Here is a 24,014-nt window from a genome sequence, read left to right as displayed (position 1 = left end):
AGTTTTTTTAAAGCACCTTTATTTTAATCTACTGTGGCAAATGTTTATTTTAATCCCGAAATCTCATTTAGATTCATTTGCTCCATCAAATGTCACACTTGTTTCAGGCCAGAAGGCCTGCATGTAACCTTTTCTATTTGCAATTATAAAGTGGACTGCAGAATTTGCACATACATCCCTTTTTAAAGCATTGTACAGTTCCATCAACTGTCATCTCACATGTACAAACGGCTTGCACCCTATCAAAGGCCAGCGTGCACCCCTTGGCCTAAGCTTGGTTTGGCGGATTTAGGAGAAACAAATCCTTAGTATTCCAAGCTCCGTGGATTTAGGAGAAACAATTCCTTACTGTTCTGTTCATCATGCTGCATATGTCCAACCTTTCTTTCAAGTTAGGGGGCTAACAAGCTTAGGCCACTAGAAAAACTCCATGTCCTCATGGAACATTTTTGCATGTATATTTTAATTTACTTTTCAAATTGTCCAAGTATAACATCTCTTTTCCAAATAGTCTCCGATTTAGATTTTCCCATGCAAAGAATCTAGAATTCCGTTCTTTTATTTTTCTTGTTCATTTCGAAAGTTTTGTGGTCCAAGATTTCTTTAATATCATCTACAAATAGTTTTCTCACAATCGATGGAGCTCTCTTGGCACTATTTCTTAATGGATCTGTTTCATCTGTATGGAACTCCTTGAAGAAATTTACAAGGGACGTAGGGTGAACTTTAAGCCTTTCAAGTAAATTCAACCTATACGTCACATTACTAACCTTCTCCATAATCTTGAAATGTCCATCATACTTGAAAATTAATCCTCTATGAATAGTCTTACTACTGATTCTCTTCTAAATTTGAGGAATAAGTTTTAGCAAGACTTTATCCCTAATAAAAATTCCTAGCTGTCTTGGGATTCCTCAAGCAACTCTTGCTTTTTCCTTGTATATTTATATGCTATAGGATATTTCCCCCCAGATTTTTACTTGGCTATCTCCGTGAGAGGTATTGGCTACTCCCCCAACACTGTCTCATAGGGATTCCTCTCGGCGGTTGAGAACTTGTGTAAATTATAGCAGAATTATGCATTGTCTAATAACTCTAGTTATTTTTTTTGACTTGCTATAACATAGTGTTGCAAGTACTCTTTAAGTAAATGGTTTATCCTTTCAGTTTATCCATTAATTTACAGATGGTTAACAATGGAGAATTTAAGATCAATTCCCATCATATTGAATAAAAAAAAAATCTAAAATCTCCCAATAAACCTTATATTTCTGTCATTCACAATGTCACTAGTTAAATCGAAAAATATTATCACATTCTGATAAAAGAGTTCAACAGCAATAATGGTAAGTCAAAGGAGTCGCAATAAACACAACATATTTTGAGAATCTGTCCATTGACACCATGATAGAAGACATGCAATTAACCTTTGGAAACCCACAAATAAAGTCTATGGAAATCAAAACCCAAAGTTTTCTCGGAATAGGTGGTTAGAGTAATTCTACTTTCTTTTTCACTAAGTTTTCACATAAACTTCCACATTATTTTCCATCTAAGGCCAAATATAAGAACGGGCCAAAGAGTAACATCCTTTTGATACTGAGATGACTAGCCCATTGTGGGTCATGAGTTTTCTTCAACAACGTAACTCTCTTTACCAACCATCTTCTATAGGTGCAAAGATTCTCCCTCTTTGTAAATCAAGAAATATCCTTGATCTAGTATCACCGTATTATTCCATCTCTTATTTGCTACACCAACTTCTCATAAGTTATAATATTTGCAATAATGGTCTTTATTCTTTCTCACCTTTATTATTCGACCCAATTAGGGGCGGATTTACACGTGGACTGGAGGAGGAGGGGGGGGGGGGGGACCACAACCCCCTAGTCCACGTGTAAACATTATTAGTAATAATATTAGAGTCGGTGGCGTGCCACGACAGTCTACTCACTTCCGTCGCTCAATGGCATGCCACGACAGTCTACTCAATTCAATCTGAGTCATGTAAAAAATATCAAATAATTCAGATTAGAAGTTTTAAAATCCAGATATCATCCTATCTAAAAATTATGAAGATGATTGATTGGGATGTTTCACTTTATAAATACAAGAAATGTCAGTATTGAATCAGGGAAAGGATCCTAACGTTGGTCCTCCGACGTTCAAGTTAGTCACCAGCAAAAAGAAGAAGATGGAACCAGTAGTACAAGCGTAAATGTAAATAATGCGTACTTCCACCGGTGTATAGATCTCCTTTATATAGTGTTGTGATGTGCGCACTTCTTTTGAGCCGTGGGCACGTTCTCCAATTGATCGTGGACACGCTCTCCAATTTGCCCTATGAAAGGACATATCAAGAAAGTACTTCTGACACCATACCTTAATAGGATATGCATATCCCTGACAAGACAGTAGAAGCTTCCGTCGTACGATCCGTCCGTTCGTCATGTCTTGTGTCGGTGGTACTATCTCCCCGAAGAATGTGTCAGCGATCCAGCTACTGGGCCAAGCGGGATAGCTGCTCGGCTAAATACTCCTCCGCTCGGCCGAACTCGGCTGCTCCTCGGCGTGGCGACAGATCTCCATAGTTTGTTTCTGCCCGACCGGACTAATGTTCCGGACACACATATGCTCCTCTGTTTTGTGACGATCGTCTGATGATCTCGGTATAACGGGCGCTTCGCTTGAACCAACCCTTTGTTGATCGGGCAATATATACTCGATCGACCACTACAAGATAGATCTGCTTGGCCCCTCAACGTTTGACCCTTTGTCGTTGTTCTCCTTGACTTTGATCTCCACACTAATTGCTACTTCCGTCGTTTGACCCGTACTTAATAGGGCTCTCTTTATCACCGTATCAAGGTAGAATTCAAATTCAAGAATTTTTAGATTAAAAATTTTTAAATCAGATTGGGATTGATCTTAATTTAAGATTTAATAAATTTTTAGGATTAAATTAAATTTTATTTTAAAACTTAAAATATTTTTTAATGTATAGTAATATTAATATTAGTCAAAAGTAAAAATTAATTTTTGGGTTGCCCTGCAGGGAGCGCGCACGATAAGTCGGATAAGAAATGAGGACTTTGAATGAATGTTAATTAGTTCCTTCAAGTACAATCTTCGCATGCATCATGCAAAATGATACAATAATCTTCAATTAAATATATAGTATTATTTAAATAATGAATACATTAGTTTTAGAAATGCATTTCTATTGAGGAGGTCGTATTCTTTAGTCTATATTTTATGGATAGTCCATTTATAGTCCTTATTTATTTTATAAATGGGGACATTAATTTTTACTAATATATATCTAAAAGGATCTTCTTATTTGTAAGGATCTCAGCTGTTTATTGAGTACTAAATAATGATAAAAAAAGGTTAACATCACAATTATAGATGTAATTAATTTTAACATATTTTATTATATATAATATTCATTGGTTATGAAACAATTTCATTTAATAGTTTATATAATATTATTGTGTTAGATCAAACCAACAAGCGCATCTGGTGTAGTGGTATCATAGTACCCTCCCACGGTACTGACCAGGGTTCGATTCCCTGGATGCGCATTTTTTTAAGCACATCTTTATTTTAATCTCATGTGGCAAACGTTTATTTTAATCTCGAAATCTCATTTAGATTCATTGGCTCACTCAAATGCCACACTTGTTTCAGGCCAGCCAGAAGGCCTGCATGTAACCTTTTATATTTGCAATTATAAAGTGGACTGCAGATTTGCACATACATCCTTTTTTAAAGCATTGTACACTTCTATCAACTGTCATCTCACATGTACAAACGGCTTGCACCCTATCAAAGGTCAGCTTGCACCCCTTGGCTGAAGCTTGGCTCGGCGGTTTAGGAGAAACAAATCCTTAGTGTTCCAAGCTCCGTGGATTTAGGAGAAACAATTCCTTATTGTTCCATTCATCATGCTGCATAATCAAGTCGTTCGTGAGTTATTCGAAACTCGATTTGATAAAAGCTTGTTTGAACTCGTTTAATGAGGCTCGTTAAGATAAATAAACCAAACTTCGTAATATTTGGCCCGTTAGCTCGTGAACACGTTCGTTAAACTCATTAAACAACTTTTAAATAAAAAAAATAATAGTTTTGATATTAAAATTATAGATTTTACACTCTACTTATGAAAAATATAAACAAATATATTAAATTTATTTATTAGAAAAAAATTATAAATTTTAATAATATTATTATAATTTTATCTAAATATATAATTTAGTTTTTAATGAATATTTAAATTTAGGATTTATATTTATTAAGCTCGTTTAGGTTCGATAAAAGCTCGAATAAACTCGAGAGCCATGAATATATTCGTTAAATAAAACTCAAGCTCGACTTGATTATAAACGAGTCAAGCTCGAACATTCAAGAGTTCGGCTCGGCTCGGTTCGATTACACCCCTAACCATCAGGTTTAGTGGTGTAAACGAATCGAATCGAACCGAATATGCAGAAAAATTTAAGGCTCGAATTCGGCTCGAAATAGATATATTCGAGTTCGAGCTCGATTCGAAGCTCGAAAAATATAAAATATTTGGTTCGAGTTCGGTTTGAATTAGGGCTCATGTTCGAGTTCGGCTCGAAATATTCGAACATGTTCGCGAACTATTCGAATTATTGCTCGAAAATAAGTTCGAAAGACTCGAAATTTTTTTTATTTAATATATATTTAAATTATATTAATAAATATTAAAACTCGCGAATGGCTCGAATAATATAATTTGGGCTCGAGTTCGGCTTGAAAAAAAGTTCGAACATGTTCGAGTTCGGTTCGAATTCGATAATTTCGAATACGAATCGAATATTTTTCGAGCCGGCTCGAAAAGCTCGAGAGCCGGCTCGATTCGTTTGCAGCCCTAATAAAGTTAAGAGGCTAACAAGCCTCCCCCACTAGAAAAAATCGATATCTTCATCGAACGTTTTTGCATGTATATCTTAATTTACTTTTCAAATTGTCAAAGTATAACATCTCTTTTTCAAGTAGCCTCCGATTTAGTTTTTCCCTTACAAAGAATCGAGAATTCCGTCCTTCTATTTTTCTTATTCATTTCGAAGGTCATCTACAAATTACTTTCTCACAATCGGTGGATCTCTCTTGGAACTATTTCTTGATAGATCTATTTCATCTGCATGGAACTCATTGGAAAAATGTACAAGGGATGTAGGATGACCTTTAAGCCTTTTAAATAAATTCAACCTATACCTCACATTACTAACCTTCTCCACAATCTTGAAATGTCCATCATACTTGAAAATTAATCCTCTATGAATAACCTTACTATTGATTCTCTTCCAAATTTGAGGAATAAGTTTTAGCAAGACTTTATCCCTAATAAAAAAATTTTAACTGTCTTGGGATTCCTCAAACAACTCTTGCTTTTTCCTTGCATATTTATATGTTGTAGGATATTTTCCCCTAGATTTTTACTTGGCTATATCCGTAGGAGTTATTGGATACTCCCCCAACATTATCTCATAGGGATTCCTCTTGGTAGTTGAGAACTTGTGCAAATTATAGTAGAATTATGCATTGTATAATAACTCTAGTTAATTTTTCTGACTTGCTATAACATAGTACTGCAAGTACTCTTCAAGTAAATGGTTTATCCTTTCAGTTTGTCTATCAATTTACAGATAGTTAACAATGGAGAATTTAAGATCAATTCCCATCATATTGAATAAAAAAATCTAAAATCTCCCAATAAACCTTGTATTTCTGTCATTCACAATGTTATTAGGTAAATCAAAAAATATTACTGCATTTTGATAAAAGAGTTCAACAGCAATAATGTCAAGCCAAAGGAGCCGCAATAAACACAACATATTTTGAGAATATGTCCATTGACACCATGATAGAAGGCATGCTATTAACCTTTGGAAACCCACAAATAAAGTTTATGGAAATCAAAACCCAAGGTTTTTCCGGAATAGGTGGTTAGAGTAATTCTAATTCCTTCGTTCGCTAAGTTTCCACATCATTTTCCATCTAAGGCTAAATATAAGAACAGGCCAAAGAGTAAGCATCCTTTCGATACTGAGATGACTAGCCCATTATAAGTCATGAGTTTTCTTTAATAACTCTCTTTGCCGACCATCTTCTATAGGTACAAAGATTCTCTCTCTTTGTAAATCAAGAAATGTCCTTGATCTAGTACCACCGTTTCCATCTCTTATTTGCTATACCAACTTCTCATAAGTTATAATTTTTGCAATAACAGTCTTTATTCTTTCTCACCCTTATTATTCGACCCAATTAAGGGCGGATTTACACGTAGACTGGGGGGGCAACCCCCTAGTCCACGTGTAAACATTATTAGTAATACTATTAGAGTCAGTGGCATGCCATGGCAGTCTACTTACTTCCGTCGCTCAGTGGCTCAGGTGTGTCTTCGTAGCCTGCAAAATCACTAAATGTTGTGTGGAGGTCTCGTGCGAGTGTGACAAGAACGTTCTCAAGCCCAATTCGAGAGTAAGGTGCACTTTCTTTCTACTCCTTATTCCTTAGACTTTAGTCTTAGGGTTTTGAAACCCTTAAAACTAAGAAGAGAAAAAGAAAAAGAATTTTTTTTTTTATGTTTCCAATTTTTATATTCATTTTTACGGTTCTACCCCACTATGATTCTATGAACATTGAATAGATTTATACCTTGAACCTTCATGAATTAGGCGAGAAGAACATAGAGATAAGTACGGAAAGACCAAATTCATAAATTTTGTAAGGAAAAAAATCTTAATATTACATTGCCCTCTCCCTCCTTGTGACCCTGTCTAATTGTTTGGCTTACAATCTTACAGAGTTATAGACTTGCATAGTTGCACTTGAAGTTGAACTTGAATTCTTGAAGGTTGCTTTACAATTTACATGGTCCTCCATAAAATTTTTTTCGCCTATAATATATACACGCACATGCTGATGTAACATGCTAATATTATATTGTAATTGTTAAATGGTATCCATGATTCATCAATATTCAATGATCCTATTTAGCTACCGTGGGCCCATGGCATTGAAATAACCTATCGATCTCTACATTGTTATGATTTATAGCTTCTTTTGAATGGTAAAGTTCATAATTTTACTAGATTGCTTGATTTTATTTGTTTTCTCTTTTTTTTTTATTAGATCCCTTAAGTTTTTTTTTTATTTTTCCTCTATTGAAATGATTAATTTTAGATATTTCAATAAAATCTTACAAGTTATGATTTTAGAAATTAAAGTGTTTAAATAGTTAAATAGTTGAAGTTGAAATTGTTTATTATTGATTTAATATTTGATGAAATGATAAAAAGCATGGTGTTTTTTTTGATGTTGTTATCATTCACTAGTTTAATATTGTTATTAATTAGTATTCACTTATTTAAAATAATTTGATTTTTTTCATTTGTAAAGGCTTCATATACTTCAAATGAAAAAAAAAACCATTACGATTGATAAGTTTTTTCAAAGGAATGGAGTAAATGAACTTGATTCAACTACTTCTATAGCCCCATCAATAAGATCAGATAACAATGATCTTTCATCTAAAACTCCTCATAAAAGATTCAAAAATATAAAACTTAAAAGGTTGATCTCGATTCTTTAGAGCATGATCCAAGATTATGTCAACAAATTTGATAATATCATTATAACCAATGAGAAGAGATTCGTCGAGCTTATTTAAATTTGAAGGTATGTCAACCTATTCTTCAACAATATCCATTAAATAAAAATATTAAGTACCCTTGGTATGAACAATTTCCTTGGTTAGAGTAGTTACCAGTTAAAGATAAAACATATTGCTTTCCATGTTTTATCTTCAACAAGCCATAAAAATACTTAAATCAAACTAAATTTACTATTGATGAATTTGATAATTAAAAGAAAGTTTAAAATGGAAAAGCCTATACTTTCTGGGCCATATAGAGAAAGATAATTTATCTTCACTCTATCATAATGCTGAAAAGTCATGTGAGGATTTGATGAATCAACCATAAGATATATAAAGGAGATCTGACAATTTTAATGAAGAATAAGTTGTAACTAATCATCTTCGGTTAAAGGTTCACATACATGTGGTGTTGTTGCTTGCACTTCAAGGAATTCCCTTTAGAGGTCATGATGAGGAAATCTAGTTCACCTAATTGTGGGAATTTCCTTGAATTTTTGGATGTGCTAACCATGTACAATGATGAAATTTTAAAGGCAATTGCAAAGGCTCCCAAAAATGCCAAGTATACAAGTCACGATATTCAGAAACAAATACTTTATGTGATTTCAGTGAGAGAAAAAAATGCAATCCGTGTAAAAATTGGAGTTGTCAAGTATTGCATAATTGTTGATGAAGCCTGAGATAAGTCCAGAAGAGAGCAAATGTCTATAGGATTGAGGTTCGTGGATACTAATGGATTCATTTAAAAGCATTTTTTGGGACTTGTTCATGTATCTAATACTAGGCTTTGACTTTAAAGGATGTTATATATTCTGCTTTGGCTTACTATATTTTTTATTTTCAAAATATTAGAGGACAAGGCTATGATGGTGCTAGTAACATGAGGAGTGACCCCCAGGGCGTAGCGTAGGCGGTGGGTGCATTGTATCTCTGGCGTAATGGCCAGGGGTCGATTCTCAGGAACTAACGACCTGGGGTTTACGCCATGCGCCTATGGCCCGTGTACTTGCATGAACCTCCCTCCATATCCATGGGGCTGACACTAGGGGGGCCGCTAAGGTAGCGGATCTACCTTTTTAGTAATATGAGGAGTGAGTTTAATGGATTGCAATCTTTGATAATAAAAGATTTTAGAAGTGTTTATTATGTTCATTGTTTTTCTCATCGATTACAATTGACTTTAGCTGCAACATCAAAAAATGTGACACATATTCATCAATTTTTTGATAGATTAACTTTTATAGTTAATATTGTTGGTTCTTCATGTAAGCATAATGATGAATTGAAGAATGCTCATGCGGATGACATTGCACATTTGATTGCTATTAATGAACTTTAGACAGGGTGTTGACTTAATCAAATAGGTATTTTACAACGAGCTACTGATACATGTTGGAGTTCTCATTTGAGATCATTGAAAGACCTAATTAAGATGTTTAGTCTATCGTGTATGGTATTGCTCAAGGTTATGGATGATGAGCTTCTTTCTCAACGAGCAGATGTTGTTGGATCGTGATCGTTCGATAGAGGGGAGTGAATATCGATTTAAAATTTTATCGAGTAACACAGTGTAAAAGTAAAAACAATGCTAACAAAGTCAATTTACTTGATTCGGAGCCTTTGACGACTCCTACTCCAAGGCCCACACACAAGGGTGCTTTCGATGGATAATCCACTAGCAATTCGAATATTGATTACAAAAATTAAGTACATAAATGCTAGAAAGAAAATACCAACAATAAACGATAAGAAGAAAAAGAACAAAGCTTTGTCGGATGACTTTCGCAACGTCGCAGGAGCGCAGGAGAGCAGGTTTTCAGTTGTTGTTCTGACTCTAGCCTTGACCCTCCTTATATAGGAGGTTCGGGGCGCCCGCAGCCCTTTGGAGCGCCCTGAAGTGACGTAGCCGAGCCAACCAGTGAACTCCACGTGGCACAGCGACGTTGGGGATAAAACTTCGCTTCTGGGTGCTCGGGTACCTCCCGGGCACCCGGACCTTGATTTCCAGCAGCTTCCTTCTTACAAGAAAATGTTAGTCCGAGACACTTATATCTCCTGCAAAATAGATTATTAGCACAGTTAGAATAAACAGAAATAGTATTAATTAGATTCCATCTCTCCGAGACCGGAATCTAGTCAAAATCTCGACTTAAAGTTTCGAAATGGTTCTAAGTCGGATCAGCACCTAAGTTCCCTTCCCGGGAACGCGTCCTCATAGTCACTCCCCTCCAGTGACTTACCTTTACTTACCTGCCAGACGTTAGGTCAGTCCTTCAACCCGTCTGGACTTCGTGTCAGCTATCCGGTCAGCCCGTCGACCCATTTAAACTTCGTGTCAGCTATCTGGTCGGCCCGTCGACCTAGCTAGGCTTCGTGCCAGATATCATGTCAGCCCGTCGACCTGTCTGGACTTCTCCTGTACACTCGGTCAGAGTGTTAGATCAACAACAAAACTAACTTAACCTATTTTGTCATTCATCAAAACCTGAGTTAGACCGTTAGTGCTAACCGACCTATTAGTGTCATTCATCAATAGGTAGGAATTAAAGTTAGTCTAATTTTATTATTTTAAGATCATTTTCAAGGTTGGTCATTTTATGTAAGAATTTAAGTTAATTTTCAAGCAAACAGAGTTTAAGTTTAATAAATTTTTAATCTAAAAAATTAAGTTTAATTTTAAAATAAATTTTTAAGTTCTTTTTAAAAAAATAAGTTTAAAAATAAATTTTTAAGTTTAAAAAACTTAAGTTTAATTTTAAAATAAATTTTTAAGTTTTAAAAAATATTAAGTTTAAAAATAAATTTTTAAGTTTAAAAAAATTAGGTTTAATTTTAAAGTAAATTTTTAAGTTTTAATAAAATTAAGTTTAAAAATAAATTTTTAAGTTTAAAAAACTTAAGTTTAATTTTAAAATAAATTTTTAAGTTTTAAACAAAAATTAAGTTTAAAAATAAATTTTTATGTTTAAAAAAACTTAAGTTTAATTTTAAAATAAATTTTTAAGTTTTTTAAAAAATAAGTTTAAAAATAAATTTTTAAGTTTTAAAAAATTAGGTTTAATTTAAAATAAATTTTTAAAAGATTAAGTTTAAAAGTAAATTTTTAAGTTTAAAAATTAAGTTTAATTTTAAAATAATTTTAATTTTAATTTAATTTTAATTTAATTTAATTTTATGTTAATTTAATATTTTAATTTAATGTTAATTTAATATTTTAAATTAAAATTTTAATTGAGTCCTTAGTCGTCTCACCCGATCTACGTTTTCAATCAGAGAATCCTATAATTTTATGAGATGAATTAGATTCAATTTTAGGGTTTGGTTTAACTTTGTGTTAGATTTAGGTTTAGCTTTGGGTTCAACAAATAGGCATTCTCTAGATAAATTTCTGGATTATGGTGAGTCACTTGGACATCATTAGAGTAACCATGCCTTCAAGGTTTTTCAAATAGTCCTATCCACTGGACTTAGTAGAAAGCCTTGGTCTAATTGGTTAGGATCCATAAAAGGCAGCTTCGGTCAGTTTCACTTAGCCAAATGCACCGGGTCGAAGCCATATCTTTCTAGACATGCATAGACTAAACTTCCCTGATGTACTATCATCCAAAATTTCACCAGTACCATAGTTCAAGTTAAACTTGAACCCCTTTCTAATTAGTCCTAAGTACCCTGGCGGGTAGATTAGTTTGGGTTACCCTTCTGGGTAGGTTAGTTTTGAAGGTGTCAGCTATTCTGGAGCCTCCCCCTGAATTATTGACCTTTATCTTTGATTTTTATTTCTTGGTTTATGTCTATTTCTTTTATAGTTATATTTAACTTCATGATATTCTAAATTTGGATGGGTTTTAAAATATTTAGTTTTTGAATTTATTGATTTAGATTTTTGATTTGAATTATCTGTTTTTATATAGTATATTTTTTCTTTAGGTATGTAGTATTGGTTAAGTCCTACTTGCGTGGTTAAGTATGCTTTCGGAACCCAAGCTTTACTTATTGGTTTATATTGGGTTATTAATGATTTAAATGTTTTATTTGAACTTGACTTATAGTCAAATCCGATTTTGTTGTAAATTGCTTTTTGGTTATTTAAGATTAAATCTAAATTTTTAGATCTTGTTGTAAATTTTTATAACATTTCTTTTAATTTATTAATTTCTACTTTTTGTGATAAATTTTCCTCCTCAAGTGTTAGATCATGAGTTGGATTATTTTGTGTAATTTGTTCCTTGAGATTTTGGTTTTCCTCAAGGAGTAATTTGTTTTTATTTTCTGATTTAACTAATTTACTATTTAAACAAGAAATAATTTTAAAAAACTTTCTATTTAAATTTAGGTATACCTCTTCAGGACCTTCGGAAACGAGTACGGACTCGTGGCTCGAATTGGGTTCGAACTCGTCTTCCGATTCATCCTCCGACTCTGCTTCGCGGGCCATTAGCGCGAGGTAACTCTGGTTCTTCTGATCTTCATCCTCCGATTCTTCTGAAGACGAGTTGTCCCACGTTGCTTTGAGGGCCTTCTTTTTGGTCGGCTTCGTTTTGTCATTCTTCAATCTTGGGCACTCGTTCTTGTAGTGCCCCTTCTTGTTGCATCCGAATCACGTCATGTTCCTCGGTTCGGTTGGAGAACTGATCTTTTGTAGATCCTTCTTGCTGAAGCGCTTCTTTTTCCTAGCGAACATTTTCCTTACCAGGTTCACCAGGTGCTCTTCGTTTTCAGAATCTTGGTAAGAATCTTCTTCAGGTTCAAGATTGTTCTTCTTTTCTTTGGAGGAACCTGCAAACAAAGTAATACCTTTCTCGGCCCTAGCGTTAGTTTGCTCGTGTAATTCTAATTCGCAAAATAGTTCATCTAATTTTAATTTCGATAATTTTTTAGAAATTTTGTAGGCATCCACGATAGATGCCCACAAAGAGTTACGCGGAAAAACGTTTAACGCGCACCTTATTAGATCTATGTTTTCCATTTGGTGGTCTATCGCGTCGAGCCCGTTGAGGATGTCCTTCATCCTCGCGTGAAGCTGACTCGCCATTTCTCCTTCCTGCATTTTTATATTAAAAATTCTATTTAATAGCAAATCTCATTTTGTTACCTTAGAGTCACTGGTTCCTTCGTGCAACTCGATCAACTTGTCCCAAAGTTCTTTCGCGTTCTAGTGCTGTCCTACCCGGTTAAGCTCTTCCCTGGTCAATCCGCATTGTAGCGTGTTGATTACCTTGTTCTCCGTCGATGCTTTCTTCTTTATGTCCGAAGTCCACTGTTCCGGATCAATTAGATTTCTGGAGTTGTCAACTGATGCTCTGTAGGCTTTTGTGACGCTGAGCCATTGGTCGAAGTCCGTCTTCAGGTAGACTTCCATCATTTTCTTCTTGTATAGAAAATCGTCCCCGTTGAATAGGGGATGACGTACCGTGCTGAAGCCTTCAATCTAAGACATTTTAATCTACACACAATCAAACAAATAGACAAGAGAGGTCCCAAGACTTGGTCTTGGATTAGCAGTGCGGTAGGAAATAATATATAAAAAAAAATTGAATTGGTGTTGCACCAATTCAGGTAAAATGCAACGAAAAAATTTCCCCAAAAGGTAATAATACCAGTTTGGAATAATGCAAAAAATTGAAAACCTACAAGGAAAGAATAAAAAAAATAGCTTCACCCCTGTCTGATTGGTGGTTGCACCAAATCATAGTGGTACTTACTTTGATACCACTTATTGGATCGTGATCGTTCGATAGAGGGGGGGGCGAAGAAAAAGAACAAAGCTTTGTCGAATGGCTTTCGCAACGTCGTAGGAGCGCAAGAGAGCAGGTTTTTAGTTGTTGTTCTGACTCCAGCCTTGACCCTCCTTATATAGGAGGTTCGTGTTGGTGCGGGAAGCATCCGACGATCGAACTCGTGTTTTGATAATGGCAAAGGATTCAAAGTTAAGGTGTTTTGTATTCTAACAAGTCTACTTGAGGATTTCAGGAAAGTCCTAGCTGCGGTTAGGCAAAGGGAAAAACCCTAGGGGGTGATAACCCTAGGTCATAGGGGGGTGATAACCCTATGTGGAAAGTCTTGGCAGGTCGATGACTTCAGGCAAAAGTCCTAGGGGGTGGTAACCCTAGGTGGAAAGTCCTGGTGTCGCGAACCAGGTGAAAAACTGGACTAGCCGGGAAGCGGATGTCCAGCAGAAAGTCCGGAAGCGTCGAGTGCTGAGCAAAAGTCCAGTTGATCTGGAGGATCGACTGGCAACAGGTAAATCTCCTGAGTGGAGTAGGTGAGGACGCGTTCCCCGTAGAGGGAACAGTAGGCGTCGGGTCGACCTAGGGTTTCCGGTTGGAAACCCGAAGTCAAACCCGGATAGTCTGACGACTATCAAATATATATTCATTATATTTGTTGTTTTTATGTGCTAACTCTGTGCTGCAAGATATTGTTTGGGACTAATATGTCTTGCAGGTACAAAATAAGGAAGTTTTCCCTCGGATGAACAGTGTCTGAGGCGCCTCCATGGAGCTTGGAGGCTCCTCGGGTGCAAAAGTTGACCTGGCTGCGAAGCTTCAATGGAGGCGCCTTGAAGGGGGTTTAAGGCGCCTTGGAAGGCGCCTTGAGCAGGGTATAAGGCGCCTTAAACAGATGAAGTTCGACCAGTTCAAGTTTCATCCACGCGGAGGACTCGGCAGCATGGAGGCGCCTTGAACAGCCTTCAAGGCGCCTTGAACACCCTTTATAAGGGGGTTTCGACTAGCACTTCAAAAAATCAAGTTCCAGGCTTTCTTTCTTCAACGTGATGCTAACACAATCATTCCGAAGTGCTGCTGCAACATTCCGACGACCCGGAGCTCCATTTTCTTCTTTCTTAAGTTGTCGGTACAAAGTTATTTTAATACTTTCATTGTAATTTGTAATTTTTATCGAGCTTATAGTTGTTGCCCACCGGAAGCGATCAAGGATCGCGGGCCTTCGAGTAGGAGTCGCCTTAGGATCCGAACGAAGTAAATCCTCCGTGTTCTTCTGTGTGTGTTTCTCTATTTCATTTCCGCTGCATTAATTTCTGAACGAGGTTTTAATTACTCTGATATTTTTACGATTCCTATAAACGAACGATTTAGCCACGAGCGCTATTCACCCCCCCCTCTAGCGCGGTCTTGATCCAACAATTGGTATCAGAGCGGGGTTGTTTTGAATTGGTGCAACCATCATTCAAAACAGTTTTTTTTCGTGGTATTTTGTTAATTTTTTTTCCGGAGTCAATTAGAAATTAGCTAAGTAGCTAAAATTCTAATTATTTTCAAATCGGTGTTGCTCAAAGTTGGTCAATACCACTTGAGCTCGTTATTTTTTTTCTTCTTCTTCCCGCACTACTAATCCAAGACTCAGTTTTGGAATAGATCCTCTTGTTTGTGTTTTATTTAGATCTAAATGGCCCAACAAGAAGGATATAGCACTGTTCGTCCCCCACTATTTTCCGGAGAAGACTTCGGATATTGGAAGGGGCGAATGGAGATATATCTGAAGATCCAGTTCGACACCTGGATGATAGTCAAGACAGGACTGCAACTACCAACTGATGCAGACGGCAAGCCTACATCCTGTGAGAACTGGGAGCCAGCCTTTATCAAAAAGGTGGAAGCCGACGCCAAAGCCACCTGCACCATCCAGTGCGGTCTTACCAAGGAAGAGCTCAACAGAGTCGGTCCGTTCTCTTCCGCAAAGGAGCTGTGGGAGAAATTGATTGAACTTCACGAAGGCACCTCGGAAACCAAGGTAAGTAAGCGTGATTTAATACTTAATAAACTATACAACTTAAAAATGCAGGAAGGCGAGACGGCAAGCTCGTTACACGCTCGAATTCAAGATATTCTGAACTCTCTTCATGGAATCGGGCAGAAGGTAGAAAATAGAGACATTATAAGGTATGCTCTTAACTCGTTTCCTAGGAGTACATTGTGGGCATCGATGGTAGATGCCTACAAAGTCTCCGAGGATTTGTCTTCCTTAAAATTAGATGAATTATTTAGTGAATTTGAACTTCATGAACAAACTAATACACAGCCGACCGAGAAGGGTATCGCTTTGGTTGCAGATACTAGTCGAACACGCGAACCAAGATCTCGACGAAAATTTGAACCGGAATCAGAAGACGAACCCGACTCAGAAGATTCAGAAGAAGAACTGACCAGCGAACTAGTGAATCTTGTGAAGAAGCTCTACAAGAAGAAGAAGGGCTTCAACAAGAAAGACCTGAAGAAGGTAGTTTAATCCAAGGAGGCCCAACCGAACTCGAAGGTAAAATTTGAAGTCACTTGCTACGGGTGCAACCAGAAGGGGCACATCAAAGCCAACTGGCCCCAACCAAAAGGAAGCCAAGAAGCAAAGAAGAAAGAAGGCCCTGAAGGCAACCTGGGACGAATCTTCTTCAGAGGACGACGACGACGAACTTGATCAGACGAGTTTACTCGCACTGATGGCCCGGGACCAAATCATTGAATCCTAGAGCGAGAGCGAGTCAGAGGCCGACTCCGAACAAAGCCACGGATCCGCATCCGTTTCCGAAGGGCCATACTCCGCTATAAGTATTCCGAGGCTTAATAATTTAGTCAATTATTTACTTCGCAAATTAGCTAAGTCAAATCTTAAAATAAAGTCACTTCTAAAGGAAGTAGTTGTCCTTAAAGAAGTAACTAACTCAAATTCCTTACCTGATCAAGTTCAGACTAAAGATTCAACTCAAGTTCAAAAACTTGAGGAAGAAAATTTGAGTTTGAAAAATCAGGTCAAGGATTTAAAAAATACCTTAGAACGGTTTTCTTTGGGCTCCAAGAATCTGGACCTAATTCTTGGGACACAAAGAGCCGTCTACAATAGAACTGGGCTAGGATATAAGAGTAAAAAGAAATATAAATCTTATTTATCCCTAATAAACAAACAAAGTAGTAAATCAGTCCAAGCATGGGTCCCCAAGTCCAAGTTGATCGATCAAGTTGGACTTGGCCAATACTGGGTTCCGAAGGATCAAATACACTACATCGATAGACCATATCGAGACTATGATCTAGGGGGAGCTAAAAGAAAAACGATCTTAAAAATTTAAAATTCAAAATTCAAAATCAATTTAAAAATTCGAAATTAAAAATCAATTTAAAAATTCAAAATTAAAAATTCAAAATTAAATTATAAATTCAAAATTCAAAATTAAAAATTCGAAATTAAATTAAAAATTCAAAATTAAAAATCAAATTAAAAATTAATTAAATTAAAAATTCAAAATTAAAAATTCGAAATTAAAATTAAAAATTCAAAATTAAAAAAAAAATTCGAAATTAAATAAAATTCAAAATTTAAAAATCAAAATCAAAGATAGATGGAGGATCCAGACTAGCTGGCACCCCCAACTGAACTACCCGATAGGGTAACTGAACCTAATCTACCCGAAATGGGTAAAACAAGAGTAGATTACCCGGTAGGGTAATTAAGGTTAAATTAAAACGGGCTAGGTTTAACTTGACCCACAGTACTGGTGAAGTTTTTGGATGATAGTACGTTAGGGAAGCTTGGGCATCGCATGTCTAGGAAGATTTGGCTTCGACCTGGTGCATTTGGCCAAGTGGAACTGATCGAAGCTACCCTTAAATGGATCCTAACTAGTTAGACCAAGGATTAGTATTAAGTTCAATGGGTAGGACTATTTGGGAAACCTCGAAGGCATTGTTACTTTAATGAGCTCCTTGTGACTCACCATAGCCCAGAAGTTTATCCAAAGAATGCTTACTTGTTGAATCCAAAGCTAAACCTGAATCTAACACAAAGTTAAACCAGCTCCTTAAATTCAACAATAATTCATCTCACAACAATTATATGATTTCCTGATTGACAATTTAGATCGGGTGAGATGACTAAGAAATTAAACTATGAAAATTGACTTAAACTTAAATCAAATTAATCAACAATTAAATTATCTTTAATTTCAAAATTATTTTTTAAAAAAAACTTAAATTTCAAAATTATTTTAAAAAACTTAAATTTCAAAATTATTTTTAAAAACTTAATTTCAAAATTATTTTAAAAACTTAATTTCAAAATTATTTAAAAAACTTAAATTTCAAAATTATTTTAAAAAACTTAATTTCAAAATTATTTTTAAAAAAACTTAAATTTCAAAATTATTTTAAAAAACTTAAATTTCAAAATTATTTTCAAAATTATTTTAAAAAACTTAAATTTCAAAATTATTTTTAAAAACTTAATTTCAAAATTATTTTAAAAAACTTAAATTTCAAAATTAGTTTAAAACTTAATTTCAAAATTATTTTAAAAAACTTAATTTCAAAATTATTTTAAAAAACTTAAATTTCAAAATTATTTTAAAAACTTAATTTCAAAATTATTTTAAAAACTTAAATTTCAAAATTATTTTAAAAAACTTAAATTTCAAAATTATTTAAAAAAAAAACTTAAATTTCAAAATTATTTTAAAAAACTTAAATTTCAAAATTATTTTAAAAATTTAATTTCAAAATTATTCAAAAATATTTTATTGGTTGAAAATTTTAACTTTAATTTACTAAGTATAAGTCAATTGTGTGACAGTGGATATCTAGTCAATTTTGATAAATCTTGGTGTCTAGTTAAAAACATCGAAAACCCTGAAATTAGACTTAAGGGACTTAGGAAGAATAATATCTACACAATTGACCTATCAATATCCTCAATAAAGTGTCTCTTGACACAACAAGAGGAAACCCAACTGTGGCACAGAAGACTGGGTCACACTCACACTGGACTCATTTCAAAAATGAGTCAAAATGGTCTAGTTAAAGGTTTGCCCAAATTAAAATTTATTGAAAACTCAATCTGTGATGCGTGTCAACAAGGAAAACAAACCAAGTCAACCCACAAGTCAACCAACCTAGAAAGAACTAACACCGTACTTGAGCTCCTTCACCTTGACCTATTTGATTCACATGGAGCCAAATCACTAAGCAAGAACCAATATTGCTTAGTAATAATTGATGACTACTCTAGGTACACATGGGTAAAATTCCTAAAAACAAATGATGAAACCTATGAAATATTTAGTAATTTTTACAAATTAACGGAAAATGAAAGAGATACTAAAATCAAAAGAATAAGAAGTGATCACGGGGGGGATTTGAAAATCATAGGTTTACCCAATTTTGTAAAATAAATGGATACCAACATGAATTTTCATGTCCTAGACCCCCCCCAACAAAATGGTCTAGTGGAACGTAAGAATAGAACACTACAAGAAGTCGCTAGGACTATGCTAAACGAATATAACTTAAATCATCAATTTTGGGCTGAAGCAATAAATACTGCAAATCATATTCAAAACAGAATTTTAATTAACAAACTTCACAATAAAACACCTTATGAACTTTACTATCATAAAATTCCCAACCTAAACTATTTAAAAGTATTTGGTTGTAAAGTTCACATTTTAAATACCAAAGATTACTTAGGAAAATTTACACCCAAGTCTAACCAAGGAATATTTTTAGGATACTCATCCTCCAGTAGGGCCTTTAGAGTATATAATCAAAATACCTTGAAGGTTGAAGAAACAACTAATGTAATATTTGATGAAGAAAACAACCTATCCAATATAAATGAAAATATTGACATAACCCCAAGAGTTATAGAAGATGATGAAATTCAACCTAACCTTAATGAGTCAGAAGAACCAGTTTCTGACCCACAGACGAGACCAACTAGAGTAAGTACCTCTCATTCACCTGACCAAATTTTGGGTGACCCAAACCTAGGAGTCAGAACTAGATCATCCTATAGAAACCTTAGTCAGATTGCCCTTATTTCTAAAATTGAACCTAAGACAATAGAAGAAGCCCTACCTGACCCAGACTGGATCATTGCAATGCAGGAAGAATTAGCACAATTTGAGAGAAACCAAGTCTGGGACCTTGTACCTAAACCCATAGATAAATCAATAATAGACACCAAATGAGTTTTTAGGAACAAGTTGGATGATCACGGTGATATAGTAAGAAACAAAGCTAGGCTAGTAGCCAAAGGGTTTAGTCAAGTCGAAGGCTTAGACTATGATGAAACCTATGCTCCGGTAGCCAGATTCGAGTCCATTAGGATGTTATTAGCCTATGCAGCAAATAAAGGGTTCAAATTGTACCAAATGGGACTTAAGTCAGCCTTTTTAAATGGATTTATCAAGGAAGAGGTCTACGTAAGCCAACCTCCAGGGTTTGAAGACATAGACTACCCAAACCATGTATTTAAATTAAAAAAGGCGTTATATGGACTAAAACAAGCCCCTAGAGCATGGTATGAAAGATTATCTAATTACTTAATATCCAAAGACTTTTACCAAGGACAAATCGATCCGACCTTGTTCGTGAAAACTATAGAAAAAGACATCTTTATAGCCCAAATCTATGTTGACGACATAATTTTTGGCTCAATAACTCAAAATTTTTAAAAGAATTTGTTAAATTAATGGAAAGTGAATTTGAAATGAGTATGGTTGGGGAACTCAACTTTTTCTTAGGCTTACAAATAAAACAAACCAAAGATGGAATCTACATTTATCAAACTAAATATGCTAAGGAGTTAATTAAAAAATTCTGCATGGAAAATTCAAAAATTATAAATACTCCAATGACAACCAACATAAACATTGACTCTGACCCTGAAAGAAAACCAGTAGACCCAAAATACTATAGGAGTGTCATAGGTAGTTTACTTTACCTAACTGCAAGTCGACTTGACATATTGTTTGTAGTAGGTATGTGCGCAAGATTCCAATCCTGTGCAAAAGAGTCACACCTAACATATGTTAAAAGAATACTTAGGTATATTAAAGGAACTCTAAATGTAGGACTCTAGTACCCAAGAAATTGCACCTTTGACCTTTATGGCTATTCTGATTCAAACTATGCTGGGTGCAAATTAGATAGGAAAAGTACAAGTGGTAGTTGCCAGATTCTAGGTCAGTGCCTAGTAAGTTGGTCAAGTAGAAAGCAACATTGTGTTGCTCTATCCACTACAGAAGCTGAATACATAGCTCTAGGAGAATGTGCATCTCAATTGTTATGGATGATGCATAAATTAAAAGACTATCAACTAGAATATAAAAATACAAAAATCTTTATTGACAATATCAGCTCAATTAATCTGACCAAAAATCCTATTCACCATTCTAGGACTAAACACATAGAGGTAAAACACCACTTTGTAAGGGATCACGTAGCTAAAGGTGAAATTGCACTCAACCATGTTGAGTCCAAATCAAACCTAGCTGACATCTTTACAAAACCCTTACCTGAACTTGAGTTCAGTGCACTTAGAAGGTAAATAGGAATGTGTTGGGTAGAGTAGGTGTCTCATCTTGTTTTTATTATTATTTTTCAAATTCTAAGAAAAAATTGCTTTCAAAATTCCATTTTTTTTAGACTTTTCAAAAAGCTGGACCTAGCCTAAGTTTACCCCCTAGAAATCATGTTCCCCTAGATTTAAGCCAGAGCATCTCACAAATACCTAGGCATACCTTGATTGTGATTGAAAACATAGAATGTCGTGAGATGCATAGGGTAAAGCCTGGACTCAAGAATGCTTATATCTGTGCATCGATATGAGTCTGGGCGTTAAATACACAATATACATCAATCAAGTTAAGTCTTCCAGCTCTAGTCAAATCTATCTGGATCAAAGTAACTTAACTTGACTAACCATGTGAAAGTTGTTGTCCTGTAGACAACCAGCAAGTAGCTAAAGGTTAGACAGTTGGTAAAGGATACTCAATTTTCTAGTTAAGCATGTTTGATCTTTAGGGCTCTGATACCTAGTAAGTTAATCTATTGAACATGACTCATGCTTGGACTTAAGGACCAACTGACTTTGAATGAATAATCAAAATTTTAGCAACATTACTCCCTCCTTGTCCTAAAATTTAAATATTGTTCAAACTTAAGCTAAGTTTACCGTTAACCTAAGTTTTCAAAATTCAATACTTGTAAAGAGCTAAGCTAAGTTCCAATCTTAATTTTCAAAACTTGTTGAACTTAGCTAACTTTGAAATCAACCTTTGTAAATTCCTGCACAGTTTTTCAAAACTTAACTAAGTACCTTCAAAGATTAAAAAACAACTTTTCTCCTAAGTAAGAATTATATTTTTACTAACTTTTAAAATCCATCAAAAAGATACACTTCCTAACAGTTTTATAATGTTAACTAAGTTTCCAAAGAGTTAACATCATCTTTTCACTTAGCTAAAAATAGGAAATGACTGTTAAGTGGTCTCAAAATCTAGTTATTCAAAAGTCTATTATTGTTTATTTTTGATATATGGCAAAGGGGGAGAGTAGCAAAAATGTAAATGTAAATGTAAAATTCAAATTTAAATTAATATAAAAGGGGGAGCAACAGTTAAGGGGGAGCAACAGTTAAGGGGGAGCATATAGGTTATGCTAAAAATAGTTTATGCTAAAACTTTAAATTTGTAGGGTTTACTTTAGCAAATTTGCTTTGTCAAATATGTTCATCTATTCTAGCAAATTTTGCCTGTGTTAAAAGTGTTCATCTATTCGTTTGTTTACTTAACTTTGAATTTGAGTTGCCATAATAAAAAAGGGGGAGATTGTTGGTGCGGGAAGCATCCGACGATCGAACTCGTGTTTTGATAATGGCAAAGGATTCAAAGTTAAGGTGTTCTGTATTCTAACAAGTCTACTTGAGGATTTCAGGAAAGTCCTAGCTGCGGTTAGGCAAAGGGAAAAACCCTAAGGGTGCGTTTGGTTCGGGGTTATTCTTGATAACCTTGGTTATCCATTCAAGGTTATCAACAAAAACCTTGTTTGGTTTAGGTATTCGATGATTCCCAAGTAATGTTTCATGCCCGACACGTCAGCAAAAGGGTCATGCAGCCCGGAATCGGAAAACCTCATAAAACTAAGGTTTTTGTTGATTCCGGGGTTAACGAATTTTTTTTACCAAAAATACCCTCCGATAAGAAAAAACATGAAAAAAAAAAGAGAAAAAATATAAAAAAATATTATAAAATGTAAAAAAAATAAAAAATTTAAAAATAAAATTTTAAAAAAAGATTAAAATTTTTTTTAAAAATTTAACATTTTAAAAAATTAAAAAAAAATTATTTTTTTTTTAAAAAATAATAAATAAAAATTAAAATTTAAAAAATGTAAAAAATTTAAAAAATATAAATATAAATAATATAAAAATATAAAAACATTAAAAAAATAAAAAAACACATAAAAAAGTAAAAAAAATATACAAGGAAAAAGAAAAGTAAAATAAATAAATAAATAAATAATAATAATAATAATAATATTATGTATAGTTGGTTTTGTAACTGAGGATAATACGGTAAAATATTAAACTAGGGTATTCATTAAAACCTTTAAACAAACAAGTTTTTGTTGCATTACCTAAGTTGAACCAAACAACATTTGGTTATGTTTTATTCCCTATAACCTTGGTTATACATGATGACTTGAACCAAACGCACCCTAAGGGGTGGTAACCCTAGGTCATAGGGGGTGATAACCCTATGTGGAAAATCTTGGCAGGTCGATCACTTCAGGCAAAAGTCCTAGGGGGTGGTAACCCTAGGTGGAAAGTCCTGGTGTCGCGAACCAGGTGAAAGACTGGACTAGCCGGGAAGCGGATGTCCAGCAGAAAGTCCGGAAGCGTCGAGTGCTGAGCAAAAGTCCAGTCGATCTGGAGGATCGACTGGCAACAGGTAAATCTCCTGAGTGGAGTAGGTGAGGACGCGTTCCCCGTAGAGGGAACATTAGGCGTCGGGTTGACCTAGGGTTTCCGGATGGAAATCTGAAGTTAGACCCGGATAGTCTGACGACTATCAAATATATATTCATTATATTTGTTGTTTTTATGTGCTAACTCTGTGCTGCAGGATATTGTTTGGGACTAACATGTCTTGCAGGTACAAAATAAGGAAGTTTTCCCTCGGATGAACAGTGTCCTAGGCGCCTCCATGGAGCTTGGAGGCGCCTCGGGTGCAAAAGTTGACCTGGCTGCGAAGCTTCAATGGAGGTGCCTTGAAGGGGGTTTAAGGCGTCTTGAGCAGGGTATAAGGCGCCTTAAACAGATGAAGTTCGACCAGTTCAAGTTTCATCCACGCGGAGGACTTGGCAGCATGGAGGCGCCTTGAACAGCCTTCAAGGCGCCTTGAACACCCTTTATAAGGGGGTTTCGACCAGCACTTCAAACAATCAAGTTCCAGACTTTCTTTCTTCAACGTGCTGCTAACACAATCATTCCGAAGTGCTGCTGCAACATTCCGACGACCCGGAGCTCCATTTTCTTCTTT

At 35.0% G+C, this 24,014-nt stretch overlaps 1 non-coding gene across 1 annotated transcript; it reads left to right on the top strand.

Moving 5' to 3' along the window:
- Positions 1 to 3,513: 3,513 nt before the first annotated feature.
- Positions 3,514 to 3,584, top strand: TRNAG-CCC. The gene has a single exon. It is a non-coding gene; the product is annotated as a tRNA-Gly (tRNA).
- The last annotated feature ends 20,430 nt before the right edge of the window (positions 3,585 to 24,014 follow it).

Source organism: Zingiber officinale, chromosome 6B (genome assembly GCF_018446385.1).
Source record: "Zingiber officinale cultivar Zhangliang chromosome 6B, Zo_v1.1, whole genome shotgun sequence".
Lineage (NCBI taxonomy): Eukaryota > Viridiplantae > Streptophyta > Magnoliopsida > Zingiberales > Zingiberaceae > Zingiber > Zingiber officinale.
The sequence above is the reverse complement of the archived record's forward strand: the minus strand, read 5'-3'. Positions and strand labels throughout refer to the sequence as shown.